An 18,325-nucleotide genomic window follows, 5' to 3' on the forward strand; every position below is an offset into this window, starting at 1 on the left:
GAATGTTAGAAGGCGATAAGCACTGTGGACTAAAGAAAAGGGAGAGTAGGGTAAGAGGAAACCGGGTGAGGGACGTCATTTTAATTAGGGTGGTCAGTGCAGGCCTCACTGGGAAGGTAAGGATTGAACAACGTCTTGAAGGAGGGAAGAAGTGAGCCCTGTAGACATTGAGGATAACCTCCTTGACACCCACTACAAAGCCCTAAGGCAGGCAGGTACCTAGAGTGTTCCAGAAAAGCAAGGAGGATAACTTCGTTGACACCCACTGCACAGCCCTAAGGCAGGTGGGTGCCTGGAGTGTTCCAGAAAAGCAAGGTGGCCAGTGCAGGTGCAGTGGAGCACAGGGGAGATGAGTCAGAGGAGTCAACACGACGCCAAGGGGTAGGTTAGATTATGTAAGGCTTCATAGGCTAATGTATGAACTAGTTCAGAGGGACCCTGTACATATATGAGCATATATGCTTGTGTTATCTATGCATATGTTTATAACTACACCAATAGTAGTAACGCCCTACACTGCTCTCTTGCCCCATTTCTTATTTCACGTAACATGCCTTGAGCTCATTCCATATCCATACACAAAGAGCTGCCTTATTCTCTTTGATAGCTATATAGCATTCCACGGCGTGTAATTTTATTTTATTTAACTAGTTCCTCATCCATGGACATTTAAAATGCAAAATGTTCTAGAAAACATCCTTGTTCACCTATTTAGAATGTGCAACTATTTCTATAGTTTAAACTCCTGGAAGTGGAATTAGGTCTAAGCAAAAGCATTTGGTGGCAACAATTTGCATTATCATCAACATTGCATGAGTATATTTCTTTCCCCACTCTCACCAACAGAATGTTACCAAATGTTTCAACCTTTACCATCCAGCAGGTGAAAAACAGTAACTCATTTGAGTTGTGCTCTCATTTCTCTTACGAGTGAAGTTGCATCTTTTCTGTTTAAAAACTGTATTTCCTTCTCCGTAAAACGCCCATGCGCGTTGCCCACTTTTCAACTGGCTTTGACTCTTTTTTTTCTTGATTTTTCAGAGCTCTTTACGTATTCAGGAAATTTAGCTGACATGTTAGTAGTTAGCACTTACTAAGTTCTTACCTTGTTCAGAACACTTTCCTGCACGTTAATCACCATTTTGTGCTGAGGAAATGAAGGCTCAAGTAAGTAAAGTTGCTTCCCCAGGGTCATAAAGGTACTAAGTGGGGGAGCCGGGACTCAAGCCCAGGGCTGACCCCAAAACTCAGAAGCCTGCATGCGCCTTTTTGGTGTACTGATTCTGTGAGATACGGTAAAAGAGCTCTCAGATACAGCCTGCCTCGCCTGCCGGCATAGCATAGGTAGTGTGAACGCCTTCACTCATCGTTGGCTGACACACAAACGTCAACTTTGTTTTGGTTTCCCAACAAAACAGCATTTCTCAAACATCTCCACCCCAATTCCCCTTGGGATGGAGGAACGTAAACATTTTGGTTAGGTACGAGGGATCGGGGTGGTCGGGGAGGGTGTACTGACGCAGGGAAGCAGTGCGAGCTAGCCTGAGGCCTGAGAAATTTCTTTGAAGTATTTTATTTTCGAAATGTATGCAAAATTTGCATTCTACTCCATGGTATGTCCAGTTTTAAAATATAAAGTGATGCTTGAAATCGCTTATCTTTGAATTAACCTGGCCCTCCGAGCAGATGTGCTATATGTAGCATTCATAGTGTGGCTTCACGTCTCTTCTGGTGCTGCTTCTCCAGAAGTTCTACCTAACCCAGTTGAGCAATGCTTCAGCAGAGGTCAGCAAACTTTTTCCGTAGGGGGCCAGATAGTAAATATTTTAGGCTTTGTGAGCTGTGTGTTCTCCCTCATGAGCCTCAATTTTGCTTTTGTGGCGTGAAAGCAATTATGGACAATGTATAGGTACACGGGCAGGGCTGTGTTCCAATAAAATCGTATTTACCAACACAGGGCCAGATTTTGCCCTCATGCTGTAGTTGGCTAACCAAAACGCCAGCACATCAGCCCCTGTAAAAAGCAAAAGACACTCAGGAGGAGTGAGACAGGAAGCTTAGTGTGGCATTTCCCAAAGTGTGTTGCATAGTAAACTAATCCTGGGTGATAGTCCTGGAATAAGGTTTCCATGGTCAAACGTTTTTGGGAAACATCACATATACATTTCCACATTCCCTCAGAGATTGACAGTACGTATTGGCATATTGAAAGCTCTGATAAATCTTGCAAAAAATACACTTCTTTAACTTTGACCAAAGAACCCTCTTATTCCTCGATAGTCATTATGATTACTGGAAAAATCTTGGGGGAAACAGTATCTCACTGTGAATTAGTCCTTTGGAATTCTCATTGACAGTTCTAGATAGTGTTAGTGCCCAGAGATAGGACAAAGAGGGTACATTCCTAGACACACAGGTCTACTTGGGATATCTGGGCCTCAAGTGGCATAAAAGGGTATCTTAAAACCCAAGACAGGCTTGAGATGAGAAGCCACAGGAGAAGGAGACTCTTAGACCTGTTCAAAGCACTCCCTCAGTAGATTCTGCCTTTCTACCCGGCATTCAGATGTGGAAATATATAGACCTAGGACCACCTCTCCCAAAGTTCCAGACCTAAACCTGTGGCTGTGTGATCCTCCCTGTGCTGATCCTATTTATGGTTTATGAAGTGCTTTTCACATTCATTCAGCTGAGAATCAGTTGAGTGTAACTTGCTCCTAAAATGGTAGAGTCTTGACTTAAACCCAGGTTTGGAGACTTCAAATCCTTTTCCTTGGTTGTCTGGCTGCAGTGAGGACCCTTGCTCTGTGCCAAGCCTCCAAGCAGCCACGAGGCCCCTGAGCCCATCCCAGCAAACTCAGCTGTGCCGAGAACTGTTTGTGAAGTGTCATGCTCAGGTGCTTTAGGGATATTATTTCATTTAATCCTGAGAAACAATCTTGCAAAGAAAGAGAAGGCATTATTACCTCCCTCTAGGGAGACTGGACTCCAGGAAAACCGGATGAAAATCAATCCTCTAAATTCCTGAGGATTTTTGTAGACATTTCAGTTTTGCCCCTGCCAGAGGCCATCAGAAAAATACATTAAATCTGGCTGGGGTGATTTGCTGCAGCCTTTTTGCTGCCCAGGCAAGGGGCAGGGCCCAAGCCCATAAAAGCCCAACATCTTCTCTATTTGCTACGACATTAAAAGGATGATTTGTTCATTTGTCTGTTTAAGTATATATATTTAGGGGCGCCTGGGTGGCTCAGTCGGTTGAGCATCCAACTTCAGCTCAGGTCTGATCTCACTATTCATGGGTTTCAGCTCTGCGTTGGGCTCTGGGCTGACAGCTTGGAGCCTGGAGGCTGCTTCGGATTCTGGGTCTCCCTCTCTCTCTGCTCCTCCCCTGCTTGTGCTCGGTCTCTCTCTTTCTCAAAACTAAATAAACATGAAAAATTTTTTTAATATATATATTTACCAGTTATCTAAATTAACATTCATCTCATCATATATTAACAGAAATAACACATTTTTGTAAAAACTAACTTTTCCAAAACAAAACCTGTAGGGAAGACTGGCTGTTTTAGTCTTTTGCAAATCTTTTTAATGTCTGGCTTAATGGGAGATCGCTGGATTCTCCTATCTGTTTCTGCATACATCTGTTGTAATATCATGGGTCACATAGCCTCCGGAAAAACCCTACTCTTGAAAGAGTGAGGTAGAAAAGGCAAATAATGTCTTAGCAGTATTATGAAAATAGTTTTGACACCATGAAACCCTAGAAAGGGTCTGGGGGCCCTATTTGTAATATTTTGTTGTTTTAAGTAGAAGAAGGGGCAGACATGGGGCAAGGGCAGTGGTGAGGGTAGTGGTAGGGGCAGAGGGACATTACTGGATCAGGGAACTACTGGGCAGTTACTGGGGCAATGGCAGTAGAAGCAGGGAGACGGGGGGGGGGGGCGGGTTGATCAGGAATATCTGTTTGTTTATAGAACGTCAAGGGCAAGGCCAGAGGGAAAACTACCACTTAAAAGAAAAAAATTGATCATCTGCTGGTCAAACAGACTGGCTTTTGGTGATCTGGCCACTCTGGGAAGCTGAGAACCAGAGAGCCGAAACCGAGTGCTGAGGCACACGGGTGCTGGTGGGGACCAGATTTGAGCCCAGGTGCTTCTAACTCCACTAAGCCCACAGCCCCACCCCTCCTGGCCTTGAGGGTTCTGTGTTTGGTCCACCTTTTCCTTGTCATTCCTGTCATTCACCAAGCACTTTTCTTCATGCTGACTCACTTTTTTTTTTTCTTAATTTTTTTTTTAACGTGTATTTATTTTTGAGACAGAGAGAGACAGAGCATGAACAGGGGAGGGGCAGAGAGAGAGGGAGACACAGAATCTGAAACAGGCTCCAGGCTCTGAGCTGTCAGCACAGAGCCTGACGCGGGGCTCGAACTCACGGACCCTGAGATCATGACCTGAGCCGAAGTCAGACGCTTAACCGACCGAGCCACCCAGGTGCCCCCATGCTGACTCACTTTTTAAGCTTATTTTTTTAAAAAGCAATTTAAACCATATTACCAAATACCTATATAGTGATCGATTATGAAACGCCAGCCTCGGTTCTGCACACCTTACATACAGTAATTCATTTAGTCTTCATGGCAATGCAATGAAGCAGGTACTACTATTATTTCAAGGTCCAGATGAGGGAGCTGAGGCACAGAGTGGTTATATAACTTGCCCAGGGTCACATAACTAGGATCATGGCAGAGTCTGAATTCAGACCCAGGGTTCCGACTCCCAAGTACATGCTCCTAACCACTACACTGTCTCTTATCTTAAAATATAGAAACCAAGTCTGCCCAGTTGAGGCCCACGGGATGAAGCTTCCTATGATCAAATTTTACTTTCATGATTGCCTAAACGCTGAGGTAATCAGGCTTTCTCGCAGCTCACCTGATTCCCAGAAATGACTCTGAGGCCCTTATCGCTATTCTTTCAGATTTAGAGTGCGTTCCCTGAGCCTCTCCCAAGGGCCAGAGGCTCTGCCTGGAGGAGGGAGGTAGGGAACTGGAGGAAATCAGAGAGACGCAGTCCCTGTTGCTGATGAATCTAAAGTTTGGTGAGGAATATAATTTCAACAATGCAGCAAGCGAAGGGTACAGTGGGACCCCACAAAAAGGCCATTCAACAGAGCTGGGGGGGGAGGGGTAGGAACAGTGGTAAGTGTGAGAAGTGAGGGGGATGATTCATTTTCAGAAATACCAAATAAAAGCAGTGCTGTCTAGTTAACAATAGGTTTACAACCTTGGGAAATATGTACGAACCTCCCCAACAATGGAGTCCCAAAGCCTTAGACCTTCACTTCCTGGCTCTTCTTCCCCTTTCCGTTTTGCAGGCTTATTTTTCTCAGGCTTTGCAAAGAGCATGTGCCAAAGAACAGAAGGAGGAGGGAACTGAAAGTCTCTGCATCACCTCAGGGAATAGACATTTGTTCCAACCAGACTATGTTTTGCCTTACATGGGCATAGGTGACTTCCGGGTAAGGCTGTAACCTCTGCTGTACTCAGCCAATGAGGAACCAGGAGAGAGATTTGCATTCTAGGAAATAAATTGTCTGCTGTAGCTGCCCTGAGTGTGTCTGTCCATCAAACACCTGCTCTTGCAAGAATGTTGATTAAAGCCCGGCTTCACTGTGCTCCAAGTCTCTGCATCCCTCCTTTGATTGGGTCAGTGGGCTTCCTTCTCGCAGTGAGGGAGAGCTTTCCTGGAGGAGGCTACATTCAAGCAAGATCTAGTTTCTAGAAGATTCAGCAGGAGTTATCAGGCACATGGTAGCAGAGGAGAAAGGGAGAACATTCTTTTCTTTCTTTCTTTCTTTCTTTCTTTCTTTCTTTCTTTCTTTCTTTCTTTCTCGGTCTCTCTCTCTCTTTCAGTAGGCTCCATGCCCAACGTGGGACCTGAACTCATGACCATCACATCAAGAGTCACATGCTCTACTGACTGAGCTAGCCAGGAGCCCCAAGGAGGAAAGCTTTCTAAGCCCAGAATGAGCAAAGGTATGGATCACGAGCATGGTGTATGTGGAGGAAATACACATTAACAACCTTGAAGGTTCCTGGAAGGAAATGAGGCTGGAGGGGGAGGCAGGACTTTGTTGTGTGGGTGGTGGCAAGCCATGTATTCCTCAGCAAATGCCTACTGAACACCTACTCTGTGATACCACACTAAACAACACAGACAAGGCTCCCTCACATTCTGGGGGGCGACACACAGTGGTCATGCAGGTAAAACAAATCATCTCTGAGATGGTGACAAATGTTATGAGGGGTAAGAAAAAAAAAAGCAAAAAGGGCAATAGAAAGTTCAGAGACTAGCAATTTAAAATAGGGGATCAGAAGAAACACAATAGACGAACATAGGGGAAGGGAAGGAAAAATAAGATAAAAACAGAGAAGGAGGCAAACCATAAGAGACTCTTAAATATGGAGAACAAACTGAGGGAGGTGGGTGGGGAGATGAGCTAAATAGGTGATAGGCATCGAGGGGGGCACTTGTTGGGATGAGCCCTGGGTGTTGTATGTCAGTGATGAATCACTGGGTTCTACTCCTAAAACCAATACTACACTGTGTGTTAACTAACTTGAATTTAAATAAACAATTTTTAAAAATAAATGAATAAAATAGGGATCAGAGGAAGGAGTATTTGAGCAAAGACAGGGAGGAGTGGGAGGAGCCATGTGATATCTGGGGAAAAAACATTCTAGGTGGGGAACTCATGTAAGTGCAAAAGCCCGGAAGTAGGTGTCTGCCTGGTGGGTCTACAGATGCAGGAGTTGCTGGAATGGAGTGAACCAGGTGGAGAAGTCTTGGGAATTAGGTCAGAGAAATAATGGGGTTTTAACAGGCTTTAGTCGGAGAGGTGACATTTGGCTGGGCCGTGGGTGACGCTTAGCAGGCTGCCAGGCTGGAGGTAAGCAGACCAGGGCAGAGGCTGCCCTGGGGGGAGCAGAACCACTGTGTTGGGCCGATGAACAGGAATAGAGTGTTTTGGAGGCAAATTTGCCAGCATTTGGTGATGAGTGGGTATGGGGAATGAGAGCAGAGAGTCAAGGGTACCTCCTGGGTGTGCCTGGCTTGGGCTGCTGGTGGAGCCCTTCTTGAAATGGGAGGGTGAAAAGGTTCAGCCCTGAAAAGGTTAAGTTGCCTGCAGAACATCCGAGTGGAGATCCAAGGGCAAATGTTCCTCCTTAGACTCTGCTAAAGATAGGAGCTCTCTCTGAGCAGCACACTTATACACCTATGTCTTGTGTAGCTCCTCTCATATCTTAAGTCTGTAATTTTCCCAGCTATTTTTAGACTGAAAGTATCTATCTGGGGCCTAAAATATGTGTAGAAATGATTGGTTTGAAATTTTACCAAGGCTACACTTTTTTAAAAAGCTGTTAATTACTGGGGTGCCTGGGTGGCTCAGTCAGTTAAGTGTCAGACTTCAGCTCAGGTCATGATCTCGTGGTTCATGAGCTCAAGCCCTGCATCGGGCTCTGTGCTGACAGCTCAGAGCCTGGAGACTGCCTTGGATTCTGTGCCTCCCTCTCTGCCCTCCCCCGCTCATGCTCTCTCTCTCTCTCTCTCTCTCTCTCTCAAAAATAAATAAATATTTTTTTAAAAGGCTATTAATTATAAACACAAAGTTCACCTAATACCATGGAGTTAGGCATTGCTGTGGACTAAATGTTTGTGTCCCCCCCAAAGCTCATGTATTGAACCTCTAACCCCCAATGTGACAGTATTTTGGAGGTGGGGCCTTTGGGAGGTAATTAGGGTTAGATGAGATGATGAATGAGCCCCCCCACCTAAAAAGCAGAGGAAACCAGAGCACCGCCCCGCCCCTACTATGTGAGGACAGAGCAAGAAGGCAGCCAATGGCAAAACAGGAAGTTAGTCTTCACTGGACATCAAATCTTCTCATCTGGGGATCTTGGACTTTCCAGCCTCCAGAACCATGAGAAACAAATGTGTGTTGTTTAAGCCACCCAGTCTTTGGTATCTTGTTATTGCAGCCCAAGCTGACCGAAATAGGCATCAGCAAGGTATACCCTGGCCAGGAAGCTAGAAGTCCCGCCTTCCGTTCCTTGTGTGACCTTGGGCAAGGGATTTCTTCTCCTTTTCATTCATTCATTTGTTACATATTTGCTAAGCACTCTCCGGGTCTGGGGCTGTGCTAGGCCCTGAGGGCACAACAATGAGCAAAGCCAACAAGGTTCCTGACTTCAGGGAGCTCCTGCTCTGGTGGATGAAGACCACAAACAGAGTAGAAGTTATGGGGAGAGTGGCCTGGGGAGGCCTGTGGCTCATCCTGACCTGGAGCCTCAGAGACACTCCCCTCCTGCCCTGAAGGGCTCAGCAGAGTGTAGGTTTTGTCCCGGCCCCACCAACCCCTGTGATCTGGGCTTTCTGTGACTCTCCTCTCATTGTACTGTCATCACATTCCCTTAAGAGTTCATTAGGCTCACTCGGCAGATGAAGAAATGCTCAAAGACGCAGAGCAATCCGCTGAAGGTCTTAGAGTTAATAAGTGATACGTAACAATTTAAAACATGTGCGTCCATGGACACCATCAAGAATATGAAAGACAACTCACAGAATAGAAGGAAATATTTGCAAATTATATATCTGATAAGGGAATTGTAACTAGAATATATTAAAAAAAAACCTTACAACTCAACAATAAAAAGACAACCCATTTTTTTTTAAATAGGCAAAGCATTTGAGAAAACATTTCTCCAAAGAAGAGATACAAGTGGCCAGTAAGCACATAATACGATGCTCAATATCATTATTCATTAGAGAAATGCAAATCAAAATTATCATGACAGGGGCACCTGAGTGGCTCAGTCGGTTAAGCATCCGACTTCAGCTCAGATCATGATCTCACGGTTCGTGAGTTCAAGCCCTGTGTCAGGCTCTGTGCTGACAGCTCAGAGCCTAGAGCCTGCCTTGGATTCTGTGTCTCCCTCTCTCTCTCTGTCCCTCCCCTGCTTGTACTGTGTGTGTGTCTCTCTCTCAAAAATAAATAAATAAACATTGAAAAGAATATATCATGAGAAACCATTTCACAAACATGTGGATGGCTATGATAATAAAAAGACAACAAGTGTTGACAAAGATGTGGAGAAACTGGAACCCTCGGTAAAGCAGGGTGGCCGCTGTGGTTAATGGCCTGGCAGTTCCCCAAAGTGTTAAACGCGGGGTCACTACATGTCCTAGCAATTCCAACTTGTAGGGATACACCCAAGGGAAATGAAAACATATGTCTGCACAAAAATTTGCACACGAATGTTCACAGCAGCGGTACACCTAATGTGGTGGCTCCACCCAGGCAAAAGCTACTCAGCAGCAAAAAGGCACGAAGTGAGGACACGCACGACGTCACAGGTGAACCTTGAAGACACGATGCTCCGTGAAAGGAGCCAGGCACAAGAGAACACATATCGTATAATTCCCTTTGTACGAAATACCCAGGGGCGCCTGGGTGGCTCAGTTGGTTAACGTCCCACTCTTGATTCTGGCTCAGGTCATGACCTTGAGGTTCGTGAGTTCGAGCCCCCTGTCAGACTCTGTGCTGACAGCGCAGAGCCTGCTTGGGATTCTTCCTCTCCCTCTTTCTCTCTCTCTCTCAAAATAAATAAATAAACTTAAAAAAAAATCCCAGAATAAGCAAATTCATAGAAAAAGTAGAGTAGCAGTTGCCAAGGTCTGAGGGAAGACGGGGAAAATGGGTGGGAAACTGCCAACATTAAAAAGATAAGTGGTAGAAGGCATCTGGGTGGCTCAGTGGGTTAAGCATCTGAATTCAGCTCAGGTCATGATCTCGAAGTTCGTGGGTTCAAGCCCTGTGTTGTGCTCTCTGCTGTCAGCACAGAGCCGCTTCAGATCCTCTGTTTCCCCCTCTCTCTGACCCTCCCCTGTGCATGCTCTCTCATTCTCTTTCTCTCTGTGTCTCAAAAATAAATAAATATTAAAAAAAAAATAATAAATCATGGTAGAGACTGGGCAACTCCAGAGCCTGTGTCTTTCTGTTACCATGTGGGGAGGGGAGAATGAGACACTGGAAGGTCCTTTTTGACATGGGTACCCCGTTACCTCTGCCAGGGCCCTGTACCCATTGGCTGTCCAGTGGTCCCCATTACCCTTCCCACTACCCCCCTCCCCACACCAGACTGTCCTCCAGTCTCCTGATTTGTGTCAGCTTTTACCTCTGAACTCAGTGAAGACTAGAGTACTGGTCTGGGGGGAAGAAGAAAAACCAACCTTAATGAGTATCTACTGTATGCTGGACAAGTCACTGTGCCCGGTAGGGAGTTTCCCACAATCCTCTCACTTAATGCTCACAAAGACCTCCTAAATCTCAGGGCTCATATTCTGTTCTCAGCGCCAAGCTGCCTTGAAGGCAGTGAGCTGATAGCAGATCCTTTCTTCTTGGTTTACATTCACCAACTGAAGGGGCGGCTGTGGACCGTCTCAAAGGTCCACTCCAGCTCTGACCTGCTCTGTAAACAAGTCAATGAAAGCTACTCACAAAAGTGGGAAGGATTTATGACGCAATGACAACTAATAATTTGAAGGATTTACCACGTGCCAGGTCATGTTCTGAGGATGTTTCAGGCGTGAACTCCTTCATTCTTCACAATAACCTGCGTAGCATGGACACCAGCCCCTGTTTTGGAGATGAGGAGAAGAGGCGCGCATGGTCAAGTCCCACTGTAGGTAGCCTGATCCAGGGCAAGAACGCAGGCTCTAGGGGAGCTTTGCTGTAGACTTTAGACAACTTAATCTCAGAGTCTCAGAGGACACGAGCTCAGAGGAACTAGTCTCTGGTGACAAAGGAGCTCCCCTCTGAAACACAGGACTGGCTCAGGTGTTATTTGGAGAATCTGTTTATAGAAAGATACCCACAGAAGACCAAGATTTGGCCCCTGGGGAAGGAGACTGCTGCCTGGAGTCTGGAGCCAGCCTGAGGATTGGGGCAGGAGGGAGCATGGTAGGAGGGCTTCCCAGGGACGGGCGAGGAGGCTGGCACTGAAGCACACCGTGGGCATACAAGGGAGCCCAGCCCCCAGGGCTCTGGACCGGGACTTGGGGATGGGTGTGCTCTGTGCTTACCTCCAGCAGATGAAAGTCAAGTGACTGTCATTTCCCACGGGTCTGTATTCCCCCACCCCAGGAGAGTCTCTATGCCAGCCTACCCCACGCCACCTGCCAACAGCTTGGCCCGTGACCGGTCCCACCATGCTGTCAGACAAACCGGACAAATTGGTTTCTTGTGGCCCTTGCACGCAGACTCCCACACTTGCTCGCCACACTCCCACCCCACGAACGGTGGTATTAGTCTAGACTTGGGTCTAGTTTCAGGTTTTAAATCGCTGTACCTCATTTGACCAAATTCTCCAAAATAACAACTTGCTGGCTAGTTAAAACAGAGACTTAAGTGGCTTCCGTTGTGAAAGTTCTTAAGATGTCAGCCTTTCCTTCTAAGCCTGAAGGCCTCACAATGCCTGGAGATGACTTTTTTAAATCAAAAGATGATTCCCGTGGAGGGTGTAGCACAGGGGCACTGAGTAAACACTAGGTATGCATTATCATTGCTGTTATTGGATGACTCTTCCTAGTTATGCAAGCAGGAGTTAAGGTCATTCTGGGACTAGGGTGTAACAGGAATTTTGGGGGGGCCTCCAAAGCTGTGGTAGCCTGAGATTTTGGCCACAAAGCAGGGAAGAAATGAATCAATTTACGCACGAAGATATAGAGCACTTGCGATTGGAGGCAAGGAAGGTCATTATGCTAACCCTTGGCCTGATGATTCAGCCAGGGAGACCTGTAGGTGGACCATAGCTGCTCAGTCAAGGCTGAGAGATAAACCCACCTCCAGGAAAAAGAGTTTGGGCTGAAGTCCTGGGGCCCAGAATCTTCACCCATCCAGCCACCTGTCCATCCATCCATCCATCCATCCAGTCACTCAACAAATACTAGGGGAAACCCACTAATGGCCAAGGCAACATCATTTTTTGGCCCTTTTTTGTTCCTCACCCCATATCTTACCACATCTTATAAAATGCACCTATGTCCCATATTAAACAATATTTTGCTATACAATTTTTTGAAAGGAGTGTTATAATTTTGTTTTTGAAATGATCTGACTTCGTGTAACTTGTTTAAATTGCGATTTGCTGTGAGTTTTTAAAATGTTTATTTATATTTGAGAAAAAGAGAGAGTGCGAGTGGGGAGCACAAGCAGGGGAGGGGCAGGGAGAGAGGGGGACAGAGGTTCCAAAACAGGCTCTGTGTGACCTGAGCCAAAGTGGGATGCTTAACCAATTGAGTCACCCAGGCGCCCCTGCTGTGATATTTGTGAGCAGTCATCCTATGGACTCCAGATGGTCTTGGGTCGAGAAATTATAACTCAAAAATCCTTCTCAGTTATACCAAAACATTTATGAATATCAAGTTTAACAATAAAGTCAATGAGGCATTTAATGAAATATATAGCAATTTTTATTTTTAAGAAAGCTGTGGACTCTGTAAAATTTTTTTCCAGACTCTAACATCTTCATAGGCCCTGGAAAGCTAAGAGGCCTAGGGTGTCTGATGGGGAAAATGGCCCTAAGGGTCAGGCATATGAGGATAAAGACAGAAGGGAGAAGGGAATCAGATAATCAAGGTCCTTGCTCTCAGAAGTTTCCAGTCCAGTGGGAATAAGCAAATAAGGGCATGTTATGATAAATGCTGAAATATATAGCGTTTTGAGAAAAGGGCAGGTTCTTTAGATATCGGTGGTCCTACTCTGAAGAAACAGCATTTAGGCAGAGACTGGACAGTTGGGAAGAAATGTGACCTCTGCAGAGCAGAAGTCTCTCCAGGCAGAAGGGACGGACAGTACAAAGGCCCTGAGACAGGAGAGCAGTCAGCTTGTAGACAGGGAAGGGGTCACGGTGGCAGAGGCATAGCGAAGGGTAGCACAGGAGACAGATGAGTTCGGACAGGAGGGAGGGACCAGATTGTGCCCAACCTAACAGGTCATGGTATGGAGCTTGGATTTCATTCCAAGTGCGTGGCGTCACTTAGGTTGGGATCTGCAGGGAGCAGATTCTAAGACAGAGTTTGGCAGGCAGGATGTCTGTGAGGGGTGCTCTCAGGACCAACACCAAGAAAAGAGAGGGAAAGTCAAGACCGGGCGGAGATATTGAACGGCTATGCAATTTCAGTGGATATTATTCCTCACCCCTCAGGGGGTTCTGAAGCTAAGGTGACCCTTCAGATTTGTCATTAGGTAGCAGCTGCCTGGGGAGGGGAGCACGACAATCCCTGAGGAGTTGACAGCCGAAGGCAGCACTCCCAGTAGCTGGACACCAAGTCCATTCACAAAAGGGGCTCTGGTCTGCCCATCCCAGCCCACACTTGGTCCCGTTTATGTTTAAGGAGGTCCCTCTGGTTGCTTCAGGGAGAGTAAATTATTGGAGGCAAGAGTGGATCCAGTCAGGCAAGCAGTGATGGTGGCTTGGCCATGAAGGGTGGCCATGGGAACGGAGATAAGTGGATGAATTGGGAGATATTGAGAGGTGGAATCTAGAGCATTTGAAAATGGGTTAGATGTGCGACATGAAGGAAAGGGAAGAATCACGGACACTTCTGGTCTCTGGACCGAACAACTGGGGGAAACAGCGATGCCATACGCTAAGATAGAGGATTCCGGAAGTGTGGTGGGGATTAAAACGATATGCAGTTTTGGCCAAGTTTGAGATGCAAGAGTTGACGTCAAGAAGGTGGTGTGAGGCTCCGAGGCCAGAACTTGGCTTTAATTTTTAGACGCGTGTAGGGAGTGTAAATTCGGGCTAATTTTCGTCCGGTGAGGCCAGACTCTTCTCTGGTCCTGCCTTCCTAGCCCAGCGATCACGCTTGGGAAGACGGCGGTTGCGTGAGAGGTGGGCGGGCACAGGAATAGGCGTCCCTGAAGTTCTTGCCGGGATGGTGACGCTCGCAACGTCCAGGACCAAACCTCAACAGCGCCACCGCGTGGCGATGATGCGTCACAACAGCAGTGGACTCCCACTCCGGGGCCCAGAGCCAGGGCCCTCAAAAATCAGGCCCCACCACTCTCTGTTTGGCACTGAATAAATCCCTGGGGATTCTGGACAACTTAGAGCCCGGAGGGAGAGGAGGAGCCTCAAAATACAGAGATAGCTAGGCAATGGAGTTTGAGGAATTATCTGAGAAAGAGAAAATGGTTTTAGTATACCGATACCGTAAAGAAATCGATTTGCATAGTAATAATGCTGACAGCTCCCATTCAATGAGCACATATTCCGGGAGGCTTGATCTCATTCAGTCTACAAGGACGCTGAGGCTCAGAGAGGTGAAAAGATATGTCTCAAATCACATACTAGTCAATGGTTGTGGGGCTAGGATTAAAATCCAGTTTAGCCTACCAGTGGATCTTGACTGTGTCCAACAGGCCTTTTAACAACAAATATTTTGCAATGCTCTGTCACATCCCCAGCATCTAGATAGTGCCTAATACATAACATGCACTTGGTCTATATTTTTTAATGAATGAAGTGAAATTTATAGATAATATCCTATCTACCCACATCATTTTAAAAATCAAGGAAAGGGGCGCCTGGGTGGCGCAGTCGGTTAAGCGTCTGACTTCAGCCAGGTCACGATCTCGCGGTCCGTGAGTTCGAGCCCCGCGTCAGGCTCTGGGCTGATGGCTCGGAGCCTGGAGCCTGTTTCCGATTCTGTGTCTCCCTCTCTCTGACCCTCCCCTGTTCATGCTCTGTCTCTCTCCGTCCCAAAAATAAATAAACGTTGAAAAAAAAAATTTAAAAAAATCAAGGAAAAATGAAGTGAAAGTAATTTGTGCTACAGAAACCTGCATTTCCACATGCACGTGCTCAGTCAGGATCACATGAGAAGACATAACTGAAGCCATCATTGTGAACTGGGATGGCTCCAAATACAGTCTCGTGTTGCCTACGGAGACAATCTTCTGAAACGGTGAATGTCTTTTGTAAAGATCTGGATTCATACAAGGGAAATTCTCTTAATAAATGCTTCAGTAGAATTCTTGAATAATTCAGCGTGTACTAAAACTATGCGTGTAATATTATGTGTGTACATATAAACAGTTAAGGGTCTCAGTGCAGAGGATTATCAACAGATTTTTTTCTTTTTCTTTTTTTTTATGTCTTTTTTTGAGAGAGAGAGAGAGAGAGAGAGAGAGAGAGAACGTGCGAGCGGGGAAGGGCAGAGAGCAAGGGAGACACAGAATCTGAAGCAGGCTCCAGGCTCTGAGCTGTCAGCACAGAGCCCAATGCAGGGTTCAAACTCACGAACCGTGAGATCATGACCTGAGCTGAAGTCGGACACTTAACCGACTGAACCACCCAGGCGCCCCTCAACACGTTTTTTTTTTTCCACTTACATAGAAATGACCAGTGGGACATTAGAAACTTGTGCAGGACATGGAAGAATTCTCCGTAATGTGGGTCTGTCCCAAACACTGAAGGATGTTAGGAATCTCTGGTCCCCGTCTGCTAAGGACCAGAAGAGCCCAATCAAAGTGAAAACCCAAAGTGCCCCTACAAATTCCCAAATCCAAATTTCCAGGGACAGCAGATCTGCCTTTGAGACCTCTGATCTGTTAAAGCCCCGATGCCTAAACTTTGCTTTGATGGTCTTCTCCTCTTTCGGGGCCCTCCCAAAGAACTGGGCTCCCACACTCTCACTTCTTTATCCCTCCCTTCAGCATTCTCTGCAAGTCGTTTGGTTTTAGTTTGTTTTTCTTTTTTTGTTTTGTTTTTCGCTAGAAGGTTAGAACTGATGTGATAAATGAGGTACATTTCTATCTTCCTACTTCTACAAAAAAGTCTCGGGCAGGTGCAGTAACTTGCTCATAGACACAGAGCCAATCCGAAGTGGCAGAACCAGAATGAGAACCCAGGTGAGTCAATTTGACTCTAAAGCCTGTGAGTTTTGCCATCTTTTCTAATCCCTCCTCACTGTCTTCCACCTCCCAGTCCCAGAAGATTTCTGTTATCACGGGGAACCAAGGCTGAAGAAACCCAAGTATCTCACTTACTGGGTAACGTTTCTGTAAGTTGTCCACCATTCTCAAAAGTCAGGAGGTGGGTCGGAGGGGTCTGGAATGAGTTCAGACCGTATAGTTGTTAATTGTTGTTCTCATAAAACATTGCTGGAAGGAAACCCCTGCTGTTTGCTCCCTTGTCCTAGGAAGGTCAGTTCCATCTGGTCGCGACCTGTGTATTGGGTCATCTCCTAGATGCTCTCATTTCTGGGCAGCATTTGCCTCGGAATACATGGTGCGGACCTTCTCAAACTCCAGTGGCAGAAGAGGGTGAAATAAACCCCTTGGTCTCGGACTTAGGGGTGAGATGTAAGCAGCTGCCATTGCATTGAAAATTCAGGTCTTAAAAGAGGTGCTGCAAGTTTGGCACATCATCTCAAATAATTGGGGGATGTGCCTAATAGAACATAAACTTAAAAAAAGTTGTTTTAACGTTTATTCATTTTTGAGAGACACAGTGTGGGTGGGGGAGGGAGAGAGGGAGACAATCTGAAGCAGGCTCCAGGCCTGCTGTCAGCACAGAGCCCGACAGGGGGCTCAAACTCACCGACCGCTGGAGGACCCCAATATCATGACCTAGGCCGAAGTCGGACGCTTAACCGACTGAGCCACCCAGGCGCCCCAAAGGATGAAGTTCATTTTAAATTTATGTTCTAGGGGCACCAGGGCGGCTCAGTCAGTTAAGTGTCCAACTTCAGTTTAGGTCGTGATCTTGCGGTTTGGGAGTTCCAGCCCCACATCGGGCTCTGTGCTGACAGCTCAGAGCCTAGAACCTCCTTCAGATTCTCTCTCTCCCTCACTCTCTGCCCCTCCCCCACTCATGCTCTGTCTCTCTCTGTCTTTCAAAAATAAATATTAAAAAAAAATTAAAAATAAAGTCTTAAAAAAATAAAAGAAACTGGTGTACAAAAGCATACTTTTTCAAACATGAGTGCTCCTAAGATTGACCACATGTTCCAAATTCCTTACCTAGACCTCCTGAAACAGAACCTGGGACCTTGCATTGTCAATGCCTTTCCCCCCCCCCTCCCCCACACCCTGTACCTCCCAGTGACAGATCCCTTAGTCCATTTCTTAGTCCATTTCACCTGCTTGGAGGAAAAATGCTCCCTTTATGCTTTCAATAGCCCTGAGGGGTCTGCAGAGGCCGGTGTGAGAAGCAGAATCCTTACTGGTATTATAACTGGTTTCAAATCCTGCTTCCATTTACCATTTCTGCAACTTGGGCAAGTTACGGATTCTCTTGTTGCCTGAGTTTCCTCCTGATGTGAAATGTGGGGGTTCAGGAGTGAACGGTCAAGAAGGAATTCTTGAGACGTCTTCGGTGCAAAAGGGTGTTTTTATTAAACTATGGGGACAGGACCTGTGAGCAGAAAGAGGTGCAGTGGGGTGGTGAGAGTGGATGATTTTATACCTTCAAGTTGGGAGGGGGTTAGGGCTAGCTGTTGTTGGGAAAAGGTCATTTACTACTGCCTAGTAAAACTCTAGTCACGAGACCCTTCAGATGTGTGTCAGTGCACCATATGCTTGGAGGATGATCGCTGACATATATGGGGAGAGAGAGATAAAGGAAGTTTCCCGAGGAATTTTTTACAGGATCCTGGTGGTTGGGCTAATGTCAAGCTAAGGTTGCCTGTTGCTTTTTGCCTGCAGCAACATGTTAACATTGAGGCAGCTGAGCTTTTAAAAAATTTTTTAAGTTTATTTATTTTGAGAGAGAGAGAGAGAGAGAGAGAGAGAGAGAGAGCATGAGAATGATTGGGGGAGGGGCAGAGAGAGAATCCCAAGCAGGTTCCAAGTACGGAGCCCCATGCAGGGCTCGAACCCATGAATCCTGAAATCTTGACGGGAGCCCTAACCAACTGAGCCACTCAGGTACCCTTAATCTAGATTTCTTGATGAGTAAATAACAATGTATACAAGAGTGACTTTCAGTTTCTACTCTCTGTAGTTTTGCTCTTTTCCTACACTTCATGCTCCTGTGTCTAAATAGGGGCACCTGGGTGGCTCAGTCTGTTAAGTGTCTGACTTTACCTCAGGTCATGATCTCACATTTCATGACTTTGAGCCCCACATCAGGGTCTGTGCTGACAGCTCAGAGCCTGGAGCCCGCTTTGGATTCTGTGTCTCCCTCTCTCTCTGCCTCTCCCCTGCTCACGCACTCTCTCTCTCTCAAAAATAAATAAACATTAAAAAAATT

Source organism: Prionailurus viverrinus, chromosome D1 (genome assembly GCF_022837055.1).
Source record: "Prionailurus viverrinus isolate Anna chromosome D1, UM_Priviv_1.0, whole genome shotgun sequence".
Lineage (NCBI taxonomy): Eukaryota > Metazoa > Chordata > Mammalia > Carnivora > Felidae > Prionailurus > Prionailurus viverrinus.